The sequence below is a fragment of the Podarcis gaigeae genome, assembly GCF_964106915.1.
Source record: "Podarcis gaigeae genome assembly, chromosome: 15".
NCBI lineage: Eukaryota > Metazoa > Chordata > Lepidosauria > Squamata > Lacertidae > Podarcis > Podarcis gaigeae.
This window is the reverse complement of record NC_139692.1, coordinates 2402031-2424729: the sequence shown is the minus strand read 5'-3', so window position 1 is coordinate 2424729 and position 22699 is coordinate 2402031. Positions and strand designations below refer to the sequence as shown.

Here is a 22699-nt window from a genome sequence, read left to right as displayed (position 1 = left end):
ATGGATCCCGCTCACTGTCTTGGCTTCCTCTTTAGCCGCGCGCAACCTCTCCAGCCGGGAGAGGCTAAAGAAGCCATAGCTGCGCGCAGCCTCTCCTGGCCGAAGGGGCTGCACGCGGCTATGGCAATACCCCCACCTCCCGCAAAAGCCCACAGGAGCCGCGCACTCTTCAAGGAGCGTGCTGCTCCTGCGGGCTTTTCTACGAGGAGGGAGAAGGGACTGATTGGCCACGTCAGTTCTTTCTCCCTCCTTGGGAAAAGCCCGCAATAGCCGCACGGAGCTTGTGTACGGCTCTTGGGGGCTTTTCTTGCCTGCCTCCCCCCCCCCCTGCATTCACTCCATAAGACGCACACACGTTTCCCCTTACTTTTTAGCAGGGAAAAAGTGTGTCCTATGGAGCGAAAAATACGGTAAGTAAAATAACCAAGCAAGTATTAAAAATAACCCCAGAATTGGCCTTACTAAACATCTGCCAAGAAAATAATGCCCACTTACACCACAAAGAACTCATAACCCACCTACTTTCAGCAGCCAGAAGCATCATAGCGGACATTGGAGAGACCTGTCAGGAGTAAGCATGGACCAGTGGTACCAAATAGTATGGGAAACAGCCCTACTAGAAAAATTAACCAACAAACTGAAACTGACATGGGGACAAATAGAAGAAGACACCTTCATGGCTCCCCTTTATCACATACACAGCCCAACAAGACAATGACAAAAATCCACCAACAGCATACAAATCAATATGCCTAACCTGATCCAAAACCCACACATGAAAACAAAGACCACCACAGCCAACCACAAATGAACAGCCACACCCTAGGCCAACCCCAACCTCTCTCACCATCAAGAAACACAAGTGAACAGCAAAGAACAACAAGCAATGCTCACACCAAACCCTACATATAGTAAGTAAAATAGAAACATCGCCACCCAACCCCACCCCCATCTCCCCCCCCCCTTCATCTCTTTCCCACTTTTCTTCCTAACGTCTCAACAAATGAAACTGATTTATAAAAATGTTACGGGGGGGGGGGGAATACGAGAGAGAGACATTGCACACACTTTTGTAAATCAAGAAAATCTTTAATAACAAACAAAGCAACCAACCATAAAATACATCAAAATAAAAACAACAACCCAATAACCAGAATTATTCTGGAAGCATAATAAATTGTGTGGTAAAAAGTAACTACAGGTTTAAGAAGTTGGGCTTAGGATTTTTGGTACAGAATACATACCCTGCCTGTGTTACTTAGCGGTAACTCCTGTTGAACTCAATTGCAGCTAAGCTATAGTTCCTGATATTTTCAGTATGTTTCAGTCTGTACAGTGCTGGCCAACCTGTTTGGGACAGTCAAAGTATCTTGTATGTTAGTGTAGTTTTATATCGCATGCTGGTGGCTTGCTATGCAGATAGTCTTTTTTGTGATATAAATACAGAGACATTCTAGCTAATCATGATTTACTACCCAGGCGCTTCTACTTTGCTCCTCCCTTGGTATGAGTGGGAGAAACAAGAGCAAACCAGGAAACCTTCATTTCATATTACTTCCATATCAAGGAACATGGTTTGCTTCTCCCCGAGTGTTAGGTCCAGTCGCGGACGACTCTGGGGTTGCGGCGCTCATCTCGCTTTATTGGCTGAGGGAGCCGGCATACAGCTTCCGGGTCATGTGGCCAGCAGGACTAAGCTGCTTCTGGTGAACCAGAGCAGCGCAATTGCTAGCTAATGAAGCCATGGATTGTTGTTGGTATACTGGGCAGTGGGCATTTTCCAGTCAAAACTGGGAGCCCCATTGGGCTTTAAGATCCAGTGAGTTGTAGCCATTACCACCCCTACACACACACACACACACACACACACTTCATTCTCCTACTGTATATATTACATGCACACACTGCTGTGTCATAACATATATCTAAAGTGGTTTACAGCAATAAAACAAAACTTCAATTAAAAACCACAAAAAGCTAAAAAAACTGACATCAGTGAACCATTGTGGAAGGATGTACAGTTGACTCATATCTTACATGTGGGTTACAGTCAAGGGATGGTGCATAAAGCTGAAATCGCCTATAGTAAAAAAAAGAACCCAGGAACTGATCCTGCACAAGTAATCTTTCCTTCCAGAGCTGGTGCACCAAATGAGTCTTGTTCTGCCAAACAAGGCAGAGAATTTTTAAGCTCTTCACTTTGTTTCCTGGGCTCTGGGAGGCTCTTGGTGACCTGAAGATGGTTCAGCAGAATTCAGTGGCCAGGATGCTTCCCGGGGCAACATGCTCTGAGCATATAATGCCAATCCTGGCCCAGCTACACTAGCTGCCAATTATCTTCCAGGCCCAATTCAAAGGGCTAGTTTTGACCTATAAAACCTTAAATGGCTCAGGACCACAATACCTCAGGGCCCACCTCTGCCCATATGAACCACCCCAAGCCCTGTGATCCAGATTCATGTGCTTCCTCCCCAAGAGGTCCAGAGGGGGGCAACATGAGAACAGGCCTTTTCTGTGGGGGCTTCCTGCTCTCCCCATATATTTCGGTGCCAGGCAAAAACATTCCTCTTTTTAAAGGCTTTTGGATAAGTCAACAATCTGGCTTTTTAAACTGTTGGGGGGTATTGTTATTGTTTGTTTGTTTTATTTTTCTGTTTTTATAACATAAACTGCTCTGTGATCTTGGGATGAAGGGCGGTATAGAAATTTAATTAATAAATATAATAAAAAATGAACTCTTGGGTACTGAGAAATTGCATTGGGATACTGCAGTAGACCTCTGTGACATATGTGGCAACAGACTTTTAACCGGTATGGGAACATTCTAAACAATTAACTGTGTTGTTTTTACCTCTTATTGTCTACTTTCCTGGCAATCTCTTAAAATATCGTGCAACATTTCCTAGTTCTTGGCTGGATTTTAACACTGTGGGACAAACCAGATGTGATAGTGGCAGAACTGTACAGAATTATTATTATTGTTGTTGTTATTATTATTAATTAGAATTTATATACCACCCTATACCCAGGGGTCTCAGGGCTGTTCACAAAATAAAATCAAGATATAAAACCACAAAATACTTAATAAAAATTAAAACAACAATCCAACCCCCCCCCCATTTTTTTTTAAAGGGCATAGGTCTGATGTAAATCAGATCAACTAAAGGCCTGGTTAAAAAGGAACATTTTTCCCTGGCGCCTAAAGGTGTATAATGAAGGTGCCAGGTGAACTTTCCTAGGGAGAGCATTGCACAGACAGGGAGCCAGTGCAGAGAAGACCCTGTTCTCGCGTTGCCACCCTCTGGATGTCTCGAGGAGGGGGCACACAAAGGAGGCCTCAAGATTATCTCAGGGTTTGTGTAGGTTCATGTGGAAAGAGACGGTCCTTGAGGTATTGCAGTGCTGAGCCATTTAAGGCTTTATAGGTCAAAACCAGCACTTTGAACTGGGCCCGGAAACTAATCAGTAGCCAGTGCAGTTGGACCAGGATCAGTGTAATGTGCTCAAACTGTCTTGCTCCAGTGAGCAACCTGGCTGCTGAATTCTGCACGAGCTGAAGTTTCCAAACCGTCTTCAGAGGCAGCCCGGTGTATAAGGCATTGCAATAAACTTAACGTTGAGGATACCAGAGCATAGACAACACTCGTTTGTTTTTTTTAAGAATATTTTATTAAGATTTTTGAATAAAAATGCAACACTCGTTAGGCTATCCCTGTCCAGATAGGGGCATAGCTGATGGAAGGCACTCTGGACCACTGAGGCCACCTGAGCTTCGAGCGACAGTAAAGGATCCAGGAGTACCCCCAAGCTACGAACCTTCTCCTTCAGAGGAAACGTAACCACATCAAGAGCAGGCGACTTCCCACCCATCTGGTCTAGGGAACCACCCACCAACAGTGCCTCAGTCATATCTGGATTGAGCTTCAGTCTGTTGGCTCTCATCCAGTCCATCACTGAGGCAGGACACTGGTCCAGCACTTCCACTGCCTCAGCTGCAGATGTAAAGGAAAAATAGAGCTGAGTAACATTAGCACATTGCTGACAGCGTATTCCGAACCTCCAGATATCCCCAGCCAGCGTTTTCATGTAGGTGTTAAACAACATGAGGGATAGGATTGAGCCCTGTGGAGCCCAACATTGAAGGTTCCACAGGGCTGAAAAGCACTCCCCAAGTAACACTCTCCGGGAACGATCATCCACATAGGACTGAAATCACGCAAAGCGGTGCCACCCACCCCTAGTTCGGAGAGTCGCTCCAGAAGGATACCATGGTTGATGGTTTCAAAAGCCGCTGAGAGGTGGAGAAGAATTAACAGCGACATGTTTCCCTTGTCTCTCTCTTGACAGAGGTCATCATACAGGGCAACCAAAACAGTTTTGTGACAGTATTGGACCTAAACCCGGATTGAAATGGATCCAGAAAATCAGTTTATTCCAAAAGCGCCTGGATCTGGTCCACAACCACTCGCTCCAGAACCTTGCCCAGAACAGGGAGATTAGTAACTGGCTGGTAGTTAGTTAGGTTCTCTGAATCCGGGGAAGGTTTCTTGAGTGGTTTTACTGCTGCCTCCTTCAAGCAGGCAGGCCCCACCCCCTCTCGTAAAGAGAGGTTGACCACCTTACTGGCCCAGTCAGCTGTTCCCTCCCTGCTGGTTTTTATCAGCCAAGAGGGACATGTGTCTAGAGCGCAAGTGAGTCTGCCCATAAAGCAGCCGGGTGGGTGGGTGGTTTTATGTTTTAGCGTTTAAAACCCTAAACAGTTTAGGATATGAAGGACCAACTGCTGTATTTGTTATGAATTATTTGTTAGATTTATATACCACCCTTCATCACAAGATCTCGGGGTGATTCATCAGATAAAAATACAAGGTAAAACACAAGTAAATAGTTAATACAACAACAACCCCTTTCCCAAAAACACATTTAAAAGGCTGTTGAATATTAATCAGGCTTATAAAACCAAAAAAATACAAATACAAATGAACACTTAAGAACAATTCCACCCCCCAATAAGCAACACCCACCTAAGTTAAAACCCCATCCTCATTAAAACCATAAGGCCCACACCCTCGTTCCACTCCCAGAGGGACAAGCCCCTTTGTTGTCTCCCATTTGGCTTTCTAGAGCTGCCCCCGCAACTGGTGGATGCCCACCCTGGGCAGCAGGTGTCTCCCATGCTGCCTGCCTGCCTGCCCAGGTCCTGGTCCCTGCCCTGCTTGCACAGCTGCAGGCAGGTCCTGGTCTGGAGGTCCAGTAGAGACTCCCATCTCCAGCAGGTCCCCGGGGCAGCAGCTGCAGGCATGTGAGATTGCTCTAGTTGTTGATATCTTCACTGGGGTTGTTTATTATTTCACCCATTTCTTTTAGTTAGGTGGGTGAGTCCCATAGACAGAGCCTTCTCTGTGGTCACCCCTCATCTCTGGAAGTCCCCTCCCATTTTTCGGCTGAGCTGTAGGAAATTTGATGCTGATTAAAATTCTATTTTTACTAAGGAGTACTGCTAAAGCTCATTATTCTTACTTTAATTTACTATGTTTGTACTGTATTTTTATGTATTGTAAGCTGCCTTGAGAACTGTTGGTTAGTAGGCGGGATATTAATAAAATGCAGCGTGAGTGGGAGGGTGCGCTGTGAAGCCCTGTTCTCTTCTCTCCCCTCTCCTGAAATTTGCTTTTTTTAAAGCTGTTTTTTTCCTGGTGAATCTCTGTGGCCAGATGTAACCCATATTGGGTAAAAAATAGCTTTTTAAAGCTGTTTTGTCAACTGCTCAGAGGACTTTGGTGAATGGGCAATACATATATCCCAGAAATGAAGAAATACATTGTTTTGGGTAGAAAAGTACAGGGGGAGAATGGTTTGTGCTCTCCCCACCCCCCACCCCCGCCAGTAATATTCTCTATAAAAGAGAGAAGTTGTGTTTCAATGAAACCATGGAGATTAAACCTAGCCTTTCCCTGGGCTAGGAAATGCACTTTCCCACCCTTCTTTCCAGTGCTAAAAACTAATATATGTAAACCTGGGTTATGGGTGCAACAATTGAATATCTAGTCAGTTTTTATCTTACAAAACAAAAAATAAATAAATTGTGCAAACTATGGCAAGTTCTTAAAGAAATGGGAGTGCCAGACCACCTTATCTGTCTCCTGAGAATTCTCTATATGAGACAAGAAGCAACAGTTAGAACTGGATATGGAACAACTGATTGGTTCAAAATTGGGAAAGGAGTACGACAAGGCTGTATATTATTTCCCTGCTTATTCAACTTATATGCAGAATCCATCATGCGAAAGGCTGGACTGGATGAATCCCAAGCCGCAATTAAGATTGCTGGAAGAAATATCAATAACCTCAGATATGCAGAAAGTGAGGAGGAACTAAAGAACCTCTTAATGAGGGTGAAGGAGAAGAGTACAAAATATGGTCTGAAGGTCAACATAAAAAAAACTAAAATCATGGCCACTGGTCCCATCACCTCCTGGCAAACAGAAGGGGAAGAATTGGAAGCAATGACAGATTTTACGTTCTTGGGCTCCATGATCACGGCAGATGATGACAGCAGTCACGAAATTAAAAGACGCCTGCTGCTTGGGAGAAAAGCAATGATAAACCTAGACAGTATCTCAAAAAGCAGAGACATCACCTTGTTGACAAAGATCCATATAGTTAAAGCTATGGTTTTCCCAGTAGTGATGTATGGAAGTGAGAGCTGGACCATAAAGAAGGCTGATCGCCGAAGAACTGATGCTTTTGAATTCTTGTGCTGGAGGAGACTCTTCAGAGCCCCATGGACTGCAAAAAGATCAAACATCCATTCTGAAGGAAATCAGCCCTGAGTGCTCACTGGAAGGACAGATTGTGAAGCTGAGGCTCAAATACTTTGGCTACCTCATGAGAAGTGAAGACTCTCTGGAAAAAACCTCAGGTGTTGGGTAAGATTGAGGGCACAAGAAGAAGAGGGTGACAGAGGATGAGATGGTTAGACAGTGTTATAGAAGTGACCAACATGAATTTGATGAAATTCCGGGAGGCAGTGGAAGACAGGAGTGCCTGGTGTGCTCTGGTCCAGGGGGTGATGAAGAGTCAGAAACGACTAATTGACTAAACAGCAACAGTAGTAGTAGTGAAATTTAGGGACATTGGGTGATATTCAACAATGTTTACTCAGTGTGTAGACCTTTTGAAATTAATGGACCTAACTTGGGTCTACTCTGAGTAAGACTTTGTTCAATACTACCCATTGCTGTCAATGACAAATATTGTACGGGCCGCGTCATTTCACACTGCCCTACTTCCTCTCTGTTCTCTCTGAAAGTTTGAGGCAGTATGTTTCTGAATACCAGTTCCTGGAAGTCACAGAAGGGGAGAGTGTTGCTCTTGTGCTCAGATCCTGCTTGCGGGTTTCCCACAGGCTTCTGGTTGGCCACTGTGGGAACAGAATGCTGGACTAGATAGGCCACTGGCCTGATTCTGCAGGAGGTTCTTGTGTTTAATGTTTTCTGCAGCCTCTTGTTTCTTTGCTTGCCTTGCCTCTCCTGATGTTGTTGGCTGGCGTCCTCTTATTTCTCTCCTAGCTCCTGCCAACCTACTAATTTGAAAGCATGCCGGTGCAAGTAAATAGGTACTGCTATGAGGGGAAGGTAAAAGGTGTTCCCATGCCCTCTGGCTTCCGTCACGGTGTTCTGTTGTGCCTGAAGCAGTTTAGTCATGCAGGCCACATGACCCAGAAAAGCTGTCTGGACAAACGCCAGCTCCCTCGGCCTGAAGCGGGATGAGCCTCAACCCCATAGTCACCTTTAACCCAGGGGTCTTTTACCTTTACTCTTTTTTTTAACCTTATGTCATAGTAGATCTCTTCTGGAAAGGGAGTTGGGTTATGATCCTTTTATCCCATGTTAGAATCTGAGATAGAAAAGCTACTTTCCACATGACTCCTGGTACCTAGGTTATGGGTGCAAAAACAGAATGGCTAGTTGCATTTTTTCCAGTTAGCAGCACTTTACGCTTTTCTTTTCTTTTTTGAAATTCATAAACTAATACACAATTCACATGACACATTGTTAATATCCCATTTTTAATAGCAATTCTTAATTGGACACCACAAACATAAATGGGGTTCTGCCCCTGCAGTTGTGACCAAAACCACAAGTCATTTGAATAATTAATATTTACGAATACATACATGTATATATTATGTGTGTTTGAAATTAGCCAGGCACATTTTGCGACTGGCACAGGTCCAGTTGTGACCACATGGAGATCTCTGGATGCCAGGTGGGTAATTGACATCTCAATCTGGCTGGCTGCTCCAGCTTTCATAGCAGGTCAGCAGAAGAGCTTATTTATTGCATTTATATCCCATCTTTTCCTCCAAGGAGTATATGTTTCATCCCCCTCCTCAGTTAATCCCTACAATGACGCTGTGAGGTATAGCTGCCTGGGGTTTAGCTTCTTCTGTCATTCTACAGAGGATCCAGGTAGCCACGGGCTAAGCAGCCAAGCACTAAGATTTATTTGGAAGACCTTTGAATTCAAAATCTGTGAGCAGCATCTTTTAACTGACTCAGGCTGCCTCCTTCCATGCACACCCTCTCGGTGTTCTCCATCCTCAGAGGCTCATGGGCTGGCACACTCTCTGTGAAATTCTCTCTCTCGAGGCGCATTTGGCACCTTCATTGCACAGCTTCCATCCAACAAATGCTGAAGAAGCACCACTTGAGGTGTATGTTTTCAGGATGCACCTAATTTTTGTGATTGTAAATTATTTTAAACTGTTTTTAATGTTGTATTTTAATGTTGTAACCTGCCCTAGGATTTTAGCATGAAGTGTAAGTAAATAGTAGTAGTAGTAGTAATTACACTCCTTTGTCCGTGTGCTTTTCACTTTGAATCAGGGGTCAGCAAGCTTTTTCAGCAGGGGGCCGGTCCACTGTCCCTCAGACCTTGTGGGGGGCCAGACTATACTTTTTTTGGGGGTGGATGAACAAATTCCTATGTCCAACAAATAACCCAGAGATGTGTTTTAAATAAAAGGACACATGCTGCTCATGTAAAAACACGCTGATTCCCTGACCACCCGTGGGCCGGATTGAGAAGGCGATTGGGCTGGATCCGGCCCCCGGGCCTTAGTTTGCCTACCCATGCTTTAAATGATACCTTGCTAGTGCAGAACAGTTGAATGATTTCTAAACTTTTTGATGGAAGTACAGACATTTACTGTTTATGTATGTGATCATTAGGTTCCTTGTTTATCCTCTCTCAGCAGTTTTGGTTCAGCAGTGCTTGGTTTACAAGTCAAATGTTTGATTTCTTTCCCCTCCTTTGCTGCCAGCTCTGCAGATTCATCTTGTGAACTGGAGAAGCCCAGCTGCATTCTCATTGCCTCCCCCTGTTATGTGGAGTAATGAAGATTTTCAGCTAACAAGTAAACTTGACAGTTGTCTTGTTGGACCAGGTGCACTGGATTCTTGCTCTCTGTTGAAGCTCTTCAGGATTAGTATAAACGTCTCTGTATCACTAAAGTCAGCATCTTTGTCACCCTAGCACAATGCCAGAGAAGTTTGTCAGTTGTACAATCAGTTTGTCCCGATTATAAGCTGTACATTTCAAGACTGGCAGTCAATGAGTAATAGTGTGTTCCATGATAGGAGAAGGTATGCAGTAATTACTGACTCAGAGATGCAAGCATTTTTAAAAATTGTTTTAAGAGGTGCACAGGTTTTAAATTCATTTTGCTACATTCAAACATAGCCTTAGACTTGTGTCATTGATTAAGGAAAACCAGTAAGGTTTGGTATTTTTCATTTTTTGGTGCTACTAGTGTGTAGGTTGTCGGAACTCATTTAAAAAGCAAAGGGGGCACTTCTGGGGGGGGGGGGAATAACAACAGGAACCACTGTCTGCCCCCTACCCCCAAGTGCATTACTATATTGGACCAGTAGTTATGACATACATTTCTGTAAATACTGCTTTAAACTTTCAACACTTAGAATTGATGTATGCATTTAATATTGACTCAGGCTTCTATAAAATGTGCTCATTTGTTTTGCCAGTTTGTTTTCAGGCATATTATCTATAACAGGTATGGTCAGAACTTCAGCATTTCCTTTTAAATGAAAGCTGGGGCCTGATTCAGTCATACACAGTATAGAGCCTGCTTTGCCTTAGAAGACTATAAATATTAAACAGTGCAACAACATCTAGAGTGCACTGTGTTGACTATTCTTGCACTAGCACATCACCCGGGATGGCCCTACCATAAGGGAGAATGACATGGCCACCTCAGGCAGCGGATGCTGGGGGGTAGGGAATGGTGCCAGATCTGTTTGTTCCACACAACCTGTCTTGTGGCACCTAAACGAGGCAGCTCCTCTCATAAGCACCCTATTAATGTCATAAGGCTATAAAAATGGAAACTGATCCCACAAAGCAAGACTTGATGGAACTTGGAAACTTCACTTGGGACTGCATCAGTCATGGCATCTAGGATGGAATCTACACAAACATGCTTTTTTAAAAAAAAATATACACTGAATTTTCCATAAGGCTCACCACTGCCATCTAGTGTCACATTGTAAATTACGCTTAAAACACAGAATCATAGAGTTGGAAGAGACCACAAGGGCCATCGAGTCCAACCCCCTGCCAGGCAGGAAACACCATCAGAGCACTCCTGACATATGGTTGTCAAGCCTCTGCTTAAAGACCTCCAAAGAAGGAGACTCCATCACACTCCTTGGCAGCAAATTCCACTGTCAAACAGCTCTTACTGTCAGGAAGTTCTTCCTAATGTTTAGGTGGAATCTTCTTTCTTGTAGTTTGGAACCATTGCTCCGTGTCCGCTTCTCTGGAGCAGCAGAAAACAATCTTTCTCCCTCCTCTATGTGACATCCTTTTATATATTTGAACATGGCTATCATGTCACCCCTTAAAACACACTTAAAACGTTTTATTTGCAGTTGTATAGCAGAGCTATATAGCTCGCTATGGAAATGGAGTTTCTCCGAGGTTTTGTGGGCTCCATACAGCAATATAGATGTCAACAGCCTACGGACCACCCTGAAGAGCTTTGCTGGTTGTTCTCTCAAGGGTGAGATGGAAGTAGCCAAGCAGGCCTTTGCCATGCAGGAGGCACAATTGTGCTCTAGCTACCTTCTGGTCTGTTTCATCGCATGTAGTTCCCCAGTACTGTATACCAGGAGCTGAACGCTCTCCACGGTGTTGGAGAGGGCATTCAGGAGCGATCATATCTGTGGCCCTCTGCAACAGGACCACCAGTTCTATCCACCAGAAAATCCCCCAGAGCGAGCATTCAGAAATCCATTGGATTCCAAAAGTCTCTGTGGGAAGACTTTCCTCCTTGGCCCCCCACCCCTGCAATGGGAAGTTGGTGCCATTTGCCAAATTTCACCACAAACTAACGAACTTAGGCAGACACATGTAAGGTTTTGCTTCTGCTATACAATAATAGGGATGTTCCTCAGGGTGAATCTGTTTGGGAACAAGACATTATTTATGTGTTCTTTAGTTCAAAACAAAAAGATGTGTATTAAATCTTTTACAAAATAGAACTGTGTTATCATTGCAAAATAACCTCCCTTAAGGGCTTCTACTTATTTTAAGCCCCCACCCTTGTGTTTAAATCAGAACTTGCTAAAAGCCCAGTGCTCAAATCTAGAAATTGATATTATAAAAAAGTCCACAGCACAACACATTGATGTAATAATTCTGAGCTTTTTTAAAAAGAGAAAAACATCCTATAAGAAAAATGCTTATAAACTGGCTGTGTTCTGCTTATGCATCCATGCAGCACTGAGTGAGGAAAAATATTTTAAAAGCAATAGGAGGAGTTAATGATGTATTCCGATTAGAGATTGGAATTGGGAAAATCATTGGGAAGGTACTCTTTGTGTATAAATTGTGTATAGTATGTCCTCCGAAACATCATATGCTTCCTTTAGCAGGTACAATGCAGCACAAAGCTTATGCGTATCAAGAGTATTTAGGATTATTGGGCTGCAAACTAAAATTGGCTTCCCTGACTCTTTAAATTGGCTCAGGCTGAGACAGTAATGACCTTTGAACACCAAACATATTTACTTACATTTTTATCAAGCTTTTAATTTTCTTGTTTGCTTTGTACTTCTCAGTTTGGTTTGTGATACACAGTTGCATTTTGTTTTAAATCTCGTTTTTAGGAACTTTTATTGAATGGTGCAACATTTTTATATTAAGCAGTAGAAAAGCTTCATAAATCCATCTCTCACTGTGATCTCTTTTGGAGCTTGTGGTGAAACCACTGTAGACTGCTTCTGGGAAGAAGTCAGGTGGGGCATTTCTGGTTTTGCGTGCTGCTTTCACTTCCTGCAAAAAGCTCTCCTGAACATAGCTTATTGAGTCTCTTTTCAAAGCCCTGTGAAAGATGCATCTGAGAACATGGCAAAAGCGGAGTAAGCTCAAGGTGAAAGCCATGGCTGCAGGTTTGAGTCTCATGCTGGTGGTTCTGGATTAGAAGAAGTCCGTAGCTCAGCGGTAAGGAACATACATTGTATGCATAAAGTTCCAAATAAACAAGACTTGGTTAGGTGCACCAAGATTATGACTTTGCCCAAGGCAACCTCATATGATCAGGTAGAGAACTAGCGGTGACCTTGAGTCTCTTGGGCCTTTGCGTACATAGTAGCAACATTCTTAAATACTGCGTTGCAGGGAAGGGTTGGGGGTGCTGTAGAATTTCAGAAAATTTATTTCATTGAGAAAAAAGGGGGCATTGTCAAGATGGTTCCTTTTTCAGAAATCCGTAGCTCCTGCCTTTCTCTCCAGCAGCAAATTGCGGCAGCGTCAGTTCTTGTGCATATGGTGGCCTCATTTTTAAATGTGAATGCCAGAGGAATCAAACTCTAGAGGTTTGTCTGTGTGTAAAAGCAAACAATCACCCTCAGTTCAGTTTGTCAATAGCTGGCAGAGACCACATTGACTGTAATAGTTGCTAATTCATGCCGAGAAGGCCAGGGTGAGTTCGTGCTGCCGCTTCTTGAATGAATTGGGTTATTCACGGAGCGCCGGAATGCCATACGTCTTCAGAGGGAGAAAAGGGTCTTGATGACGCGCAGACTAGGCTGTGGGAGGTCAGACTCATTCATTAAGACTGCAGCCAACTCTGAAGTGAACAAGGCAGTTAAAACATGCATGTCTCGGGAGGACAGGTCTGTTGTTGAGGGGCTCCCACCCTACTTCCCAAATGTCAGTGTAAAATATGCCTTGCTTTTGTATCACTTTGTTTTCTGGGAGCCCTGCATAAAAAGCAAATGAACTTTGTTTCTAACATTCAATTCTGAGTGTTTTCTTTGTGCAGAGGATCTGCCACACGGCTTAATTCAGTTTGCACGTGCCGCCTTTTCTCCAGAAATGGCCCCTCCTCAGCCAGTGCTGACCTGCCATTTAATACTTTTAAGTCTTAGGGCCTACCAAACGAATTGAAATAAAGAGGACTTAAGAAGTGCCTCGCTGGATCAGATCAAAGACCCATTTATCTAGTCCATCCCTCTGCTCTCCCCGAGGCCAGCCGGAAGGCGGCAGGCAGGACTTGAGCACAACAGCACTCTCCTCGCTTGTGATTCCCAGCCACTGGCCTGGGGAGGCAGAAAGTCATGCTGGGTAGCGATTGATAGCCTTATCCTCCATGAACTGGCCGAATGCCTGCTTGAAGCTGAACATCTTGGTGGCCAGGGCTGCCTCTTGGGAGCAAGTTCCATAGGTTAACAATGCACTGTGTGAAAGGGGGGAGGGGGTTGTTTAATTTTGTTTTGGTACCTGTTTTATTATGTATTGTTTTTATAATTATATTTTTATGCTGTGAAGTGCCCTGAGATTTACCAATGAAGCGTGGTATACAAGTTTAATAAATAATAATAAAGTACTTCCTTTTGTCTGTCCAGAATCTTCCAACATTCATCTTCATTGAATGGCCTTGAATTCTAGTCTTATGAGGCAGGATAAGAACTTCTCCATGTCTGCTTTCTCCACCCAAGGCATCATCTTATACATCTCTATGCTTTTACTTGCCTTTTTTCTATTTTTTAAAAAATATTTTTTATTAAGTTTCATATTACCAAATTAAACACATCAAACCAATTAATCCAAATTATATCAATACATATCATGTAAATCAATTGTTTTCCAAATTATAATATTTTTTTTTAAAAAAATAATATTTATTACTTTTAAACACTACAAAAAAGGAAAGAAAAGAGAAAAAACACAATACTATACAATATAAAAACATTACACAACACTAATACAATAAACAAAACAAAACAAGACAAAAACAGTTTAAGACACCTCATACACACATCATACAGTTTCAATATCTTGTCTTTCATTCACTTGTTTCAACGACCTCCTCACACCTCCCTCTTTATATTCCACTTCTATTAATTGTTTCAGCAATTCCTTTCCATCTTCCTCTGTTTTCTGTCATATAATTATCTTAACATATTTTAACCTTATTTTCCCTTTAATACTCTAATAATCTATTTGTACTTAATTCCTTATAACATTTCTACTAAAGCCATATAACTCCATTCCAACATTTTTCTAACACTCATTAATTTTACAGTATTTCTATAAATAGTCTTTAAACTTTTTCCAGTCTTCTTCCACCGTCTCTTCTCCCAGGTCTCGGATTCTGCCAGTCATTTCCGCCAGTTACATATAGTCCATCAACCTGGTGATCTTCTGTCCGATGCTCTTAGCTCTTTTCCAAGTCCCTTTTGCAAGTTGTCTTCCTATTTATACAAAAACTTTACTTTGTCTTCTACTGATCTTATGTTTATCTTCCTTCCTTTGAGGCTGAAGAGTAGACCTTGGGGAAACTCCCACCTAAAGATGATTTTATTCCTTCTCGACAGGGCAACCAAATCTCCGTAGTTAGACCTAAGATCCAAAAGGTATTTCGGGACGTCTTTAAAAATTTCCAGTCTTGACTGTTGTTCTTCTAGGTTCTTCTGGTAGTGCCAACAGTCTCTTATTCTGTTCTTCTCTTTTTTCCTCCTCTTCCAAGTCTGAAGGCCCTCACAATTTTAATCTCTTCTTGACCCAAGTCCCAAAAATCAGCAAATTCCTGTGTGAGGAAATCTATCAAACTTTCCTTCTCCAGTTCAGGTAGGGCTCTGATCCTCAAATTCATCTGTTTTTCTTTAAATTCAATCATAGCAGACATCAACTTATGGTCATCAAGTTGCATCTGTAAGGCTGGGACTCTCTCCAATTGTGTTACTTTACGTTCAGCAGCAACAGCTTTCTCCCTAGCTTCCTCCGCAGTCTGCCATGTCAAAGTAGATTCCTGTATCAATTTCTGGATGGTTTCTGTATTGATGTTCACCTTTTGTCCCAAATTATTTATACTTTCTGTATTTAAATCGATTTTAGTAGTTGCCACATCCACCTTCTTGTTAAGCTGTTCCAGTGAATCATTCATCTTACTTAATGCAACCACTAAGGCTTCTTCTGTCGACATTCCTCTTGATTTTGAATATGCTGGTACTTTTGCCATAACACTTAATGGATTCAAGGTCAGTCCCAGAATCTCACAGCTTTTTATCTTGCAGCTGGAAATTCCCCCAGCCCAGCTCTTGTAACAGTTTCAAAGGCTTCCTCTAGAGGGAAACAGTTTCTATTTGTATTAGTAAGTAATGTCCTCTTTTAAACACAGCTCAAACAATGAAGTTAGTTTCAATTTTTGATTACTTTTGCTCCTTTTTGAAAGCAGACGGAGACAGTAGAAACAATGTATTTCTCTTATAAGCTAGCTGTCAACGAACGTTCTAATTGCTGTCAGTGAACATTCCAAAAAACGTCAATCCTGCTAGCAGCCCGTTCCCAGGGTCTGAGCGGCGGTATTCTAACTCTTCGCTCTCTCCCGCAGGCATATTCAGTTCACAACTCCCCCCCCCCTCTACTCCTGCCTCCAAGGGGGGGTTTAATGTTCTTTACCGATGGAAATTTAATCCTTTACAATAGGCTTTTCAAGACTTCAGCTTGCAGCCTCATTGCTTCAGTCTATTTACAAAAGGGGAAGGCAGACTTCCTGTATTGAACCTCCCCGTTACAATGCCAAATTAAACGTTTAAAGATCCAATTCTCCCGCTTCAGCTCTACTCACAGGTAGTTACTTTAGAGTCAAATTGTCCACAGGAAAAAGTCAGCGCTCTCCGGCAACAGCTATGCGGCTTCGCTCCGTGGAAAAAGCAGACAATTCGAAGCACCGCGCCGCTCACCCCACTTCGCTCCGGATCCCTGAAATCGGGTTTCCCAGCGAGTAGAGCAGGCGCAAAAGGTGCCCGCCGAATCCCACGTTCGCAGGCTTCACCCGCCTGTGATTTTTAACAGGTCTCCTCCTTCGCTGTGGCGGCCAGACCCAAATTCCCACGGGGTAAATTCCTCCCAATCAGAGGAATTCCGCCATTACCGGAGGCGCCAACCCGGAAGTCTTCCAAAATTATAATTTTTTGTGGGGGGTACCCATGCTTCTTGATCGGCAGGAGTCCAATCCTTGAATATTTCTGCTGCTTTCATATTAAGAATGATATTTCGAGTCCCCTCTTCTCAATCCTTGTCATTGCTCATTTTCCTTTTCATTCACCTCCGAGTTGCTCCGCAAGTGGGTTGAAAAAAACAGTCTTATTTGTGTTTCTGTGTGGACTTTGTACTGCTCTCTCGTAAATTCTAATAGACGAGACATTTCCGCTCGAGCAAGCAATCGCCACCTTGTCGTTCCGATGAAATGCAGTCTAAAAGCTCGCTCATTAACTTTCCCGACCTGTTGCATCATAAATTAGTCTTTTTCCAGGAGGGCTGCCCCTTCCAGTTCGCAATCTCATCAAAAGTAATAAATTTTTGGCTCGCCCTCCCCAAGACCAAACCTCCTGCAACACAGGTCTATCTTTCCGCATCAAATCTCCATTCTTACTGTGTCACAAAGAGAGCCCTTCTTCTTTCCAAATCCTTTACAGAGTAAAACCTTTAAGTTCATATTATTCCCACACAATTCATTTTTAGTCCCATTTGCAATTAGTTGCTGTGACGGATCTTCTAAGAGGGAGGGTTATTAGTTAATCACATAGAGCAAAAATAATAAAAAGTCATCCCTTTCAGTTCCATTGCATTCCATTCCACATACCAGCTTGTCTGTAGTACTTTGATGTAATCTTCCGTCTCAATCTTCTTCATTTCAGTGGCAAAATTGTTAGCAGATAAAAACCTCCTGCCTCTCTTGAAGCATGTGCGTTATCTTTCTCCATTTTTTTTCCTTTTAAGTAACGCAACTAGTTTCGCTCCTGGAAGCAGCTTCAGAGGAGTTCCGAGACCCGCCGAGGGTTGTACACCCAGTGCCTCACCCCCTCCTTCTTCCGAACTTGGGGGTGATTTATGGCAACAGCGGGTGAAAACTGCATCTCTCCCCCCTGGAGAGATGAGGGAGACTGATTTACTCCCCATAATCAGCCTTTAATTACCTCGCTTGCGAGCTGGATAGATGTTAATATCCGCCATCTTCCAAGGCGCCCCTAGCGGCCCCCTACTTGCCTTTTTTCTAATCTAAAAAGCCCCCAATGTGGTAGCCTTTCCTCCTAAGGAATTCACTCTAGCCCTTTGATCATTTTAGTTGAGGTTTTTTATATCTTTTCCACTTTTGCAATATCCTTTTTGAGGTGAGGTAACCAGAACTGTGCACAAAACAAAACAAAATCCTTCCAGTAGCACCTTAAAGACCAACTAAGTTAGTTCTTGGTATGAGCTTTCGTGTGCATGCACACGTCTTCAGATACACTGAAACAGAAGTAACCAGACCCTTCTATATAGTGAGAAGGTGGGGAGGGGTATTACTCAGAAGGGTGGTGGGAATGGGTGATTGGCAGATAGCTGTGATGAGCCTGTTGATGACTCTTAACGACTGCAATAGGTCTTACAGGAAAAAGCAAGGGGTGAGAAGGTGAAAAGTGGCTTTGTCATGTATAATGAGATAAGAATCCAATGTCTTTGTTCAGACCAGGTCTCTCCATGGTTTTAAGTTTGGTGATAAGTTGCAATTCAGCAGCTTCTCTTTCCAGTCTATTTCTGAAATTCCCTTGTAGTAAAACAACTACTTTGAGATCTTGTATAGAATGTCCTGGGAGATTGAAGTGTTCTCCTACTGGTTTGTCTGTCTTGTGATTTTTTTATTTTTTTATTTTTTACTGTGGCAGACCAACACGGCTACCTATCTGTAACTAGAACTGTGCACAGTATTCCAAATGTGGTCACACCATAGATTTGTATAATGTCAGGGTTGGTTTTTCCCCAACTCCTTTTCTAATGATCCCAAACATGGAATTCACTCTTTTCACAGCTGCTGCACATGGGCTAACATCTTCATTTAGCTATTACCGTATTTTTCGCTCTATAAGATGTACCAGAAAAAGTGAGTCTTATAGAGCAAAAAATACGGTAACTATGACTGCATTGCTTCACACTTGCTTACATTGAACAGCATTTTCCATTTTACTGCCTATTTGACCAGCGTGGAGAGATTCTTTCGGAGCTCTTCACAATCCCTTTTTCTTTAAGGCGGCCTCACTTCTCATCCCTTACTCTATAGATTATTTATGAATAAGTTAAGAAATGCAGGTACCAATACCGACCCTTGGGAGGCTCTCCTTTCTACATCCCTCTGTTGGGAGACTTGTCCATTTGTTCCTGCTCTCTGCTTCTTGTTCCTTAGCTAGCTTCTGAGGTACTTCTCTTATATTATGACTGCCAAGCTTAGTCAAAAGTCTTTGCTTGAGGTACACAGTATTAACCCTAAGAAACCCCAAACTCTTAAAAGTTAAGGAACACAGGACCTACCTTTAGAGCAGCCATGCTGGTTCTCCTTCAGCAAGACTTTTTCTTCTATATGCCTGGTATTATTATCTTTAATTTCCACTAGTTTTCCCAGAAAAGAAAATATTAAGCAAACTGGTCTGTAATTTCCTGAATCCTCTCTGGAACCTTGTTTAAAAATTGGTGTTACTTTGCCCACTCTCCAGTCCTCAAGTATGGAGACTTGACTTAGGGACGTGTTGCATATTTTTGTTATAAGATCAGAAATTTCCCATTTGAGCTTTTTTAAGAACACTTGGGTGGAAGCTATGCAGACTCAATAATTTGTCAGTTTCTGATTTGACAGTAAGACCTAGACCTTCATCTCTTGTCACTACTGTTTGTCTCAGGTCTTTAGACTTCCATTCTGAGCTAATTTAGGCACAGGATCTACCCTACAACTTCTGCTGTGAAGACAGGTGAAAAAGGAAAAAATCAATCAGCTTCTTTGCAATCTCCTTTTCTTCTTTCAGCACACCTTTGACTCCCTTGCCATCCGAAGGTCCAGCCCAATCCTCAGCTGGTTTTCTGCTTCTAACATACCTGAGGAAACTTTTTGTTGTTTGTCTTTGTGATTTTTTTCCTCACTGCTTGTGAGAAGCAGTGTGCTTCTCAAATTATTTTTTGCATCCCTTGTTGTCTCGTTGCACTGTTTTTTTGGCAAATATTTGTGTTCCTTTTCATTCTCATTTGGATAAGATTTCCATTTTCTTAAGGGAGCCTTCTTGCCTCTATAATAGCTTCCTTCACTCTGCTCATTAACCATGCTGGCATCCTCTTAGTTCTGGCAGTACCTTTTCTGATACATGGTATGTATTGTTTCCTGACTTCTATTATTATGGTTTTGAACAGTTCACAGGAATTCTGGAAAGATTTTACCTTCCAGACTCTGCTTTTCAACTTCCCTTTTACCAATCCTTTCATTTTTGCAAAGTGTCTTCTCTTGGGGATAGACTGTAGCTCAGTGGTAGATCTGGCAGATCACCTGCTTTGCATGCAAAAGATCCCAAGTTCAATCCCTGGCATTTCCAGATAGGACTGGGAAAGGTTTCATTCCTGAAACCCCACAGAGCCACTCCTAGTCAGTGTTGACACTTCTAAGCTGGATGGACCAATAATCTGACTTGATGTAAAGCAACTTCCTCCGAAGTCAAGTGTGACTCTGTCGGTGTCTTGCTGTGTTCCCAAATCTGCCCTGGCCTTGCTTCTTCTCTAGGCTATCTACTGCTCAGTGTACTCATTTGTAGAATGAGGACTGAGAATTGCCTCACATGGGTGTTTTGAACATTTAATTAATGCCTACGATAGCACTTGATTGCAATTAGAAGATGGGTGTAACTGGTGTGAGGTTCTGATCTTTCCTCCACCCAGATCACCTTTCCTCCAAAAAAAATGTTGCTCACTTACATCACATTGACACTCAAAGAAGGTCTGTGTATGTTTCCATTTTGCAGAAGGCATCTTAATAGCAGGACTTGACTTTGAGACAAACAAAATTTGTCCAGTTCTCCACTCTTGAGTTCATAGCTATTTCTTTGTTGTGATCTGAAGGCAAACTTGTGTTAGGGTTGCAGTAAGCTTCTGTAGGATATGGAAGCTTTGGAACTTTTCTCTAGTCTTCTTTATACATACTGTACTTAAAAGAGAAGAAGCAGTCAGAATCAGATCTCCTTCTGAAGATACAGGAATAAGAAAAAAAAAAAGGAAGTTACTCCTATTCTGAGAATATTCATGTTTTCTAGACTTGCTTCTGCTTGTGGTAGCTCTCAGTGGAAAATGTAACATGAAAAGAGTCCCGCAACAGGGGCATCATTAGGGGGTGGCCCAGAGGGCCCCAGCAATGGGTCTTTATAACAGGTCCTGGTCTCCTGCTCCTCCCCCTCCCCTCTAAAAACTCAAGTACTGTAACACCTCAAGTAACATGTTCAGCATCCTCCAAATGCTGTGTAATGAAGGTGGCAGAAGCCCCGGACAGGCTTAGAGGCCACCACAGAGAATGCCCTCTCCTGGGGCAACACCTACCCCTGCTCTGGGTCTCTGAGGGTGGAGGAACTACCAAGAGGGTCCCCTCTGCTGATCTCAACACCTGGGAGGGTCTCTATGGAAGTAGGTTAGTCTTTCAGGTATTTGGGGCTTGAGTTCTTTAGGGCTTTAAACACCAATGGGCCTAGAAATGAACTGGCAACCCATGCAGCTGTTTTAAACCAGGGGTTATATGAGATCTAAATGGAACCCCAGCCAGTAATTTAGCTGCTGCAAATTTGGAGCAATTGAGGTTTCTGAATCATCTTCAAGGGCAGCCCCATACAGGATGCATTGTAGTTACCAGAGCATGGAGTACAGTAGCCAAGTCATCTGTGTCCACACATTTCAAATGCTGATCTCTGGCAGGTGGGTGAAAGGGTCTTGTCTTCTGCATGGTTTGTCTCCCTAGTCCCTTGTTCTTCAACCTTTTGTAGTCTTTCACCATAAGCACTTCTCAGTAGATGATAGTTTTGTTGATTTCAAGAGAACTTATTTCCAAGTAAGTGGACTCAGAATAGCATTCTGAATGTGATCTCTTTTGAGTAACTTGGGGTATCAATTGCAGGTTAAACATGAAGCACTACAATGCTCTGGGAAGCCATAGGAAATATTATCATTTCTACTGCATGGGTTTCTCTCCCCACCAGAAGAATAAGTGACTTCTGTCATTGCGATTACAGTCACTTGCTCTACAAGTGTGTAATCACAACGCAAAGCAATTTCAGTTTCCCTAGTTATCAAAGAAGTGCATAAAGCCAAGTTCAATTGGGTTTTGAAAGCAAATGTTCAACCTGGATTAACTGGCAGTTTTCTAGTTCTAGTGGGCAAAATTGAAAGCTTTTTTTCTTCTTCAAAGAGGCAGCAGGAATTAGCAAAAAGAAAAAAAGGAGACTAGAGGAGATTTTAAGCATTGCGATCATGATTTTTGTGCTGCCACACTGGCTGCTGTGTTTACTCAAGAGAATAAAAGCCTGAAGTGCACACTGGGAATGTAGCAGAATTACAAGGGCCGTGTTCACTCACTTCATTAATCAGTAATTGGCTTTCATGTTATGTAGCTTTGACTAGGTTTTTATATGAGAGACCAGCTGGCAAATTCTTATATTAACTGGCTTGAGTGCTTGGCATTCATTTCAAGATTAGGAGCAATTTTTATTTAAAAAGTGAGCTCATTTAACAATGGCTTCTAGAAGCCCTGAACTTGTTTTGATCTAAGTTGGTTTCTTTTCTTCTTTTATACAAATAGGGTTTTCAAAGAAATCTGTATATAGAGATTGCTTTGAATCTGCATTAAGCCTGCTGCATTTGCACATAATGCTAAACCATGGTTTTTCAGCTTCACAGATCAGCAGAGGAACCGTGGCTTGATCTGTATAATGTTGGTTTTGTTTTCTAACTGCTATTTTCTTGCGCCTCTGTGAGCATCTGTGGTGGGTGCTGAAGCAAACTGGGATTAAGTCCATATTGTGGGTTTGGCTGTAGTGAGAAGGCATGAGTTCATAAGTCAATTTCAAACCATGGTTTATATTCTAGTATGTTGACCACAAATGCTCCATAGTTGGTTGGCTGGGGTAGGTTCAGATGTACAAACAAACCGCAGTTAAGCTAAAGAAATAATGGCTTTGTGTTACAGGTGAACCAGGCAACTGAGTTAGTCTATTTGTCTTGTCTAGCCTACTGTTCTTCAGGAGCTCAGGTGATGCTTCCCTACTCAGCACCCCAAGCTCTTGTTGATTGCATCTGCTAGAGATTGAACCTTCTGCATGAAAAGCATTTGCAG

At 42.7% G+C, this 22699-nt stretch overlaps 1 protein-coding gene and 1 long non-coding RNA gene across 6 annotated transcripts in view; one reads left to right on the top strand and one right to left on the bottom strand.

The window, feature by feature from the left end:
* Positions 1–22699, top strand: part of BIN3 (bridging integrator 3) — a 143185-nt gene that overhangs the window by 5554 nt on the left and 114932 nt on the right. For 2 of the 5 annotated variants that reach the window (XM_083713809.1, XM_083713807.1), the window contains exon 2: positions 9329–9421. The exons of 2 other annotated variants lie outside the window; for them this stretch is intronic. The gene's annotated coding sequence lies outside the window, so the exon portion shown is untranslated. Of the gene's footprint in view, positions 1–9328; positions 9452–22699 lie in introns of all 5 variants that reach the window. One more of the 5 variants, XM_083713806.1, reaches the window with a different exon arrangement.
* LOC310832262 lies at positions 12185–20527 on the bottom strand. The gene is made up of 2 exons (XR_014558219.1): positions 18880–20527; positions 12185–13156 (listed from the first exon to the last, which is right to left on the bottom strand). It is a non-coding gene; the product is annotated as an uncharacterized lncRNA (long non-coding RNA).